Here is a 6,229-nt window from a genome sequence, read left to right as displayed (position 1 = left end):
ATATACCAAGAATAATGGGGGACACTACATGAGGGCTGCTCCTTGTCTTTTAAATAAAGGGCCCAAAACACTGACTTTTGTAAAATTCTCATTCGGTACTCTGCAATATTCAGGCAGTCTTAAGAACTTGAAAAAAATGTCTTGCCAAATGCCTCAGAGATGCAAAGTTAAGTTAATACAGTTGTTTCTCTTAACTCTTATTACTCAATACTGTGATTAACTTCAGATGTCCAGGCTGAAAGTTTTCTGTTGCCAAACTTTCTAAGAGAACACTCCTTTTAACAGCTGAAAGATATCAAAAGTCAAAAGAATAAAAAGTAGCTTAGTTTGGATATGCCTTAAAACCCAGTGTTTTAAATAAAAAGAGCCAAGTACTATAGCATTAATGCTTGTTTTATTTGGGAAGACCTTGAATTTGGAAAAGCATCCTTTTATCCCATGCTTACTGGGCCATGTCATTTGCTATCGGTGATCATCCAAGTTTATTCATAGTATGATCGTAAGATGCTTTTATATAGAGTACAAATTATGTTGTGCATAAATTTAGTAAGATAAGAAATATTAAATTGAAATGAATTAATATTTATACTTTTTCAAAATCCTTCCTAAAATTTTCTAAATATTTTATGGATATCAATAGCAATTTTAATATTCTAATTTACTTGAAAATTGACCTTATAACATTGCATTTGGAAATCCTGGCAATCCCATTATTAGAGATAATTACACTGGAACAGAATAAAATCTGATATTTACATTCAAATAAAAAATTTCATTTACATACAGGTTGAGAGAAACCTCATTTAAGAGCAAAACTCATTGTGTTACATATTAGAACAATTGCAACTCCTTACAAAAATACCTGCACCTGGGCTTTACCTCCAGAGATTCTGGTTTGTTTCATTAGGGCCAGAACATTGGGCATCAGTACTTTTTAACAGCTCCACCAGGTGATTTTAATGTGCAGCCTGGGTTGAAAACCACTGATTTAGTATTTTAGGTCATTGTGGTATGATCCCTATAAAAACTGATAAAATCTTAGGCATTCTTTTAGAAGCACTGTGACCAGACCGAGGGAGGCGATCAGAACCACTGCAATAGTCTATGTCCCACTCGGAGGACACACTGGGAAGTGTGATGTTGACAAAGGGGAAAGAAGCAGGGAGTTACAGAGGACAGGATGATGACATGGTTGTTAAAACCTAAAATGTTTACTTTGGAGAGTGCACTTAAGAAGATTATAGTCCATCTGCATTGCTAACTCATGAAAAAGGCATTCAACTTGGTCTATGTTCCTCCAGAAAGCAGAGCCAACAAGAAGTTAAGAGGGCAACTGGTATCAGCTCCATATAAGGAGAATTCTGATAACTAAAGTGTTTCATCCACAGAAGAGCAACCTGCAAAACTCTCAAGAGGCCAAGTGGTCTGTCATCTACATGGGAAAGAGGTTGAACTGAATGATCTTCTTTCTCTCTCAGCCTGAGAGAACGTCTTGAGACTTCATGAAATTTCTCAAACTGCATTCTAGTGTTTTGGGACCTAAAGCAGCAGAAGAAACAATTGACTGTGGGAACTTGGCTGGACCAAGGCTGTCTCTAATCATGAACTGTTTCTTTGTGTGACCACATTAGGTCCAACGTGGCTGCCTTAGCACTGGCCAAGTCTCTGGATGTACTAACCTAGGGAAAAGTTGGTTATTTTTGTCTCCCAATATAGAACTTTTTAGGTTTCGTTTAAATTGTCATGTAATGATTGATTAGACATCTGTTATTCACCATGGTTCCACTAATTAGCTGGAAATCCTCATTCAGTAAGCTAACCACAGGTTATAAATATTGTGTGGTGATAGAAATAACATCTTTGGTAAAGAAAAATTATTTAATGATACCTATTAAAGCACAGTAAGGCAAACTTTATTCAGGACCCTTGCAATAGGTATAGGGACCAATGAAGTAGGATGTTGCATTAAGGGGGAGAAATTGAGCTCATCTTAGACTATAGCACGGCATGGGCAGTGGGAATTTATGGCTCAGGAGCAGGGTGGAAGTCAGCTGATGGAAAATTCCCAAAAGGGAACATCAGGGAAAGGGGGGATTCTGGCTAAACCAACTTAACAGGATTCTTGCTGAAGGCTGGCCAGTGATCAAATATCACCTGAGGGATGGTGGAAAATGAGGATTTCAGTCAGAAATCAAGGGTGATCAGATATCAGGTGTCGGGAGGAGAGGAAAGGGGGGCTTCCTCTTAAACTGCATTTTATTTTTCTTAAGTTTATTTTTTATTTTGGGGGTGTAGAGAGAGAGGGAGAGAAAATCCCAATCCCAAGCAGGCTCTGCACCGGCAGCACAGAGCCTGATACAGGGTTCGTGAGGCCATGACCTGAGCTGAAATCAAGAGACGAAAGCTTAACTGACTGAGCCACCTAGGAACCCCTAAACTGCATTTTACATGGAAGGGCACAGAGTGGCCTAGGAGAAGTTTCAGGAGCCTGATTAAAGTTTCGCCAAGCAAAGAATCTTTGTCACTTTCAAGGGTTAAGCTAGATTGTGTCTTCCCAATCTTTGATGCATATTAGATGTATTTAGGTAGCTCACTCCCTACCAAAGGTAATTTGATATTAAATTATATTAACAAAAATCTAACATGAGTAGTCTTCACTTTGCTTCTATAACACTAATACTTTACCTATTAAATTGAGATCTGGGCACCACCATGGGTATATGGACACATCTCCATGGACATATTGACAAATCATTCCAAGAGGAAAGGAGAGTACATGCAGTGATATTAATACTTTGTAAGATCAGGAAGCCACACTGAGCAGGAAGGAGATCCAAAAGTGGTCATTTATACAAGGACTGTGAAGAATCTGACACTCTAAATGCGGAAAAGATAATCTGGTGAGGCAAAAGGGGTGGCGGGGAGAGAGGGAATGTTTGTGATTCTTATTTTAAATATTTGAAAGATAAGCCTGTATTAAAAGACATTAATTTTTTTCACATAATCCCCAATGTACAGATATAAACTTTAAGTAGAAATTACAAAAGACAGACTTTCACACAGTTAAGATAAAGCTTTGCTGTCTCTGTCTCAGGATTCAGTGGCGAGCCCATCACTGGATTGTAATGGAAGGATATCATCTAAGTTCTTTCAGGTACAAAAACGGGAATGTAACAGACACCCAACAAACATTCATTAAATGAAATTGCCAAGTGTAGTCTGGACAATCATCAACCAAGGAAGGTTGGAAGGGATTTGTTTTGGGTGGGAACAATGCAGAGATTGGATTACCTAGCTTATAAGGCCACTTCCAATCCTGAGAGGTGAACAAATTAAATTACAAAACCCTACAATGACTCTAGTTTTTAAATTATTTTAAAATCAATACATACCTAAGTCTACCATCTCCAAACAAATATGTATCATTTTCTCAAATATATGATTGATTTTATTAGTCAGGTAAAAATAAGTTATCTTGCAAGGCTTGAGCCTTTAACATATAAAGCTTCATTTCTTTTTCACACACATCTATGGTGGGCCTGGCACCTGTTAAGGCAAACCCCCTTCCAAATAGTGACACAGGACCCAGACATCTCAATATGTATGCTTCAAGGGTCACTACTCTGGACTTTTAAATGGGAGTGCTCTTAAATGGGCCCTTAAATTGGCCTTGGGAGTGATCCACATTACTTCTGCTCATAAGCCACTGGCCAAAAGCAGTCACATGACTCCACCTAACTATGAGTGAGAAATCTGGGAAGCATATGGATGTTTCATGAAAAGCACATGAAACTGTCACAAAAGTAAATTGTCACTGAAGATTTATGCTCTGAGCTACAAGCATCTGAGAGTGGATACCAATTAATCACGTCACATAGACAATTACATATTCTGTACTTCTTGTTCTGTCCTCAATTTAGACGTTAAAAAAAAATAGTGCAACATTGGACTGAATATTTGCAAGAAAGCCTGTTGAGGATGAAACTGAAAAACAGTTCAGGGCACACAACATACTTTCCAAAAATAACAGAACAATCTGAAATCTTAACGTCAAAACAAATGTCCTAAATTAGTAGATATAACCCCTCTAACCAACAGCAAATTAGATGTGGGTTCATGCCCACTTGTCACATTCTTATTTTGAAATATAATTAGATTGATTATAACTCCTGAATCTCATTGATCTCTCTCAAGTTTTTACATACTTGAATTTACTGTTTGTTACCTTTCAGATGTCTCAGATCTGCCAAATCCTTTACCAATTTTAAGCAGTTAAAAATATCTCCTCCATATTTGTATAAAAATACTGGTTGTTACTGAAGTCTGTTTTATTCAAACTATTACTTACATACAGTCAGGAAGTTTCTAAGTTCTGGACTTTTCTTACATAAACCCCATTACAGCTCTCCTAAATCATTCATTTTTTTTTTCAGATTTATACAGGTCCATACTTCTGAAATTATAGTTTTAATTCCATTATCCATTACATTTCTAGGATCACAGTGAATAGATGTTAAAATCGTGCTTGGTTAAAATCAACAAGCCACACCCAACAGCAGTGTAATCTGTAACCATGGTAATAGCAGTAGTTCCAATGAAAATACACATCAAGGCCACACTCTCCTTGGAGTTTAAAAATCCACTGTTTTCACAGTTTCCTATTTTATAACTATTGTTTAGTTTAAAAGAGGATGATAAAATATAGAGATTTTGGTCACTATATAAGCACAATGCTTTTAAAAGCATTTTATCAAAACTGTTTTAAGATAGGTAAAACCAAATTCATGCAATTCAAAATACTTTTTGAAAGTCTAATACACATGTGACCTCTAAGCAGGTTACTCCAAAATTGATCACTCCCTGTCTCAGTCCTTCAGCACAGAACACTGCAGATAATGGTGATATCAGTTTATTATTACAACACAGTAGTAGATCATTCTATCCAACTCAAAGCCACCTACATATCCATTTATTCAAGAACCAACTGTACAATCTTTCTCAAGTCTTTACTTCACATATCATAACCAAAGTACGCATTATTAAAAGGACAGATTTATTTTTATTTTTGGTCTATCTTTTAACTTTAAACTCCTATTACCTTCAGCGATCATTTTGATTCAACTACAATAAAATCTCAGACATAAAACCAAGTCTCCATTACTCACTCACACATAAGTACATACTGTATGCTAGGCCATATGCTAGGGTCTAAAATGGAAAAGATTAAATAAGGGCCAATCCCTTTCCTCAAAGAGCTTATGGGCTTATTGAGGAAAATGAAAGGTAAATAAACAATCCAGTGTGTTAAGTGCTCAGAAAAGCAGGTCAACTTAGATAGTATAGACAATTTTCCCTGGTTCAGTTATCTACACTGCTGTGTAACAAACGACATAGAACTTAGTGACTTAAAACAATGTTAACTTTGTTTCTCGTGGCTCTGTGGGTTGACTGGGCTCAGCAGGTGGATTTTGCTTGGGGACTCACATGTGGTAGCAATAGGAAGTCAACCATGGAGACAGTAGCAACTGAAGGTTCGACTGGGTTCCTTATATCCAAATAACTACCCACATGGTGCCAACTGATACTGGAGCTCCTCTTCAGCTCTTGGCCAGAATACTTGTACATGTCCTCTCCTGGTGGCATAGGCTTCCCACAGCATGGCACCTGGATTCTAGAGGGGGTGTCCAAAGAATGAATGCATCAGGAGAACAAAGCCACAAGGTCTCCCATGCCTTAGCTTGGAATATCCAGAGCTGCTTCCCAGGAGACCCGCCCAGGTTCAACGTGGGAGGGAACAGGACAAAAGTATGAATCCTGGGAGTCATGGCTCATTGAGGACCATCTTTAGTGACTTGCTATCACAGGTGCCAAATCATTTAGGTTTCAGTAATCTATATTTACTTTAATTTCCTCTACTTTTAGCTCACAGAAGATCAATAGGGAAGCCATTTTGCGACAATGTGAAAAGCAATGAAGTCACTCTAGAGTCAGTTAGTTCCTGAGCACCTGAATTCAGCCAAGCAGGCAGAGCACAAAGTGATCCACTAGGAGGAAAGGCCATCAAGAAGGTTATGTGATCAACATTTGAATACACGAGAGCTGGAGTAAATTAGCACTATGGCAGTACACCTCTCTTCAACAACTTAAGCAAGAACAAATTGAGCTAATCCTCAAAGAATCAAAAAAGAGATTACTAACTTTCACAGTTTGTCTGAATCAGCCAGTTTTT

At 37.7% G+C, this 6,229-nt stretch overlaps 1 long non-coding RNA gene across 1 annotated transcript; it reads right to left on the bottom strand.

Annotated features, from left to right (window-relative positions):
- Positions 1-2,685: 2,685 nt before the first annotated feature.
- LOC120219641 lies at positions 2,686-4,413 on the bottom strand. Its single transcript, XR_005525344.1, has 2 exons — positions 4,349-4,413; positions 2,686-2,897 (listed from the first exon to the last, which is right to left on the bottom strand). It is a non-coding gene; the product is annotated as an uncharacterized LOC120219641 (long non-coding RNA).
- Between the last annotated feature and the right edge of the window lie 1,816 nt (positions 4,414-6,229).

This window comes from Hyaena hyaena, unplaced genomic scaffold, assembly GCF_003009895.1.
Source record: "Hyaena hyaena isolate Hyena2069 unplaced genomic scaffold, ASM300989v1 scaffold_636, whole genome shotgun sequence".
NCBI classification, from domain to species: domain Eukaryota; kingdom Metazoa; phylum Chordata; class Mammalia; order Carnivora; family Hyaenidae; genus Hyaena; species Hyaena hyaena.
Note: the sequence above shows the minus strand (reverse complement) of the source record. Positions and strands in the feature narration are given on the sequence as shown.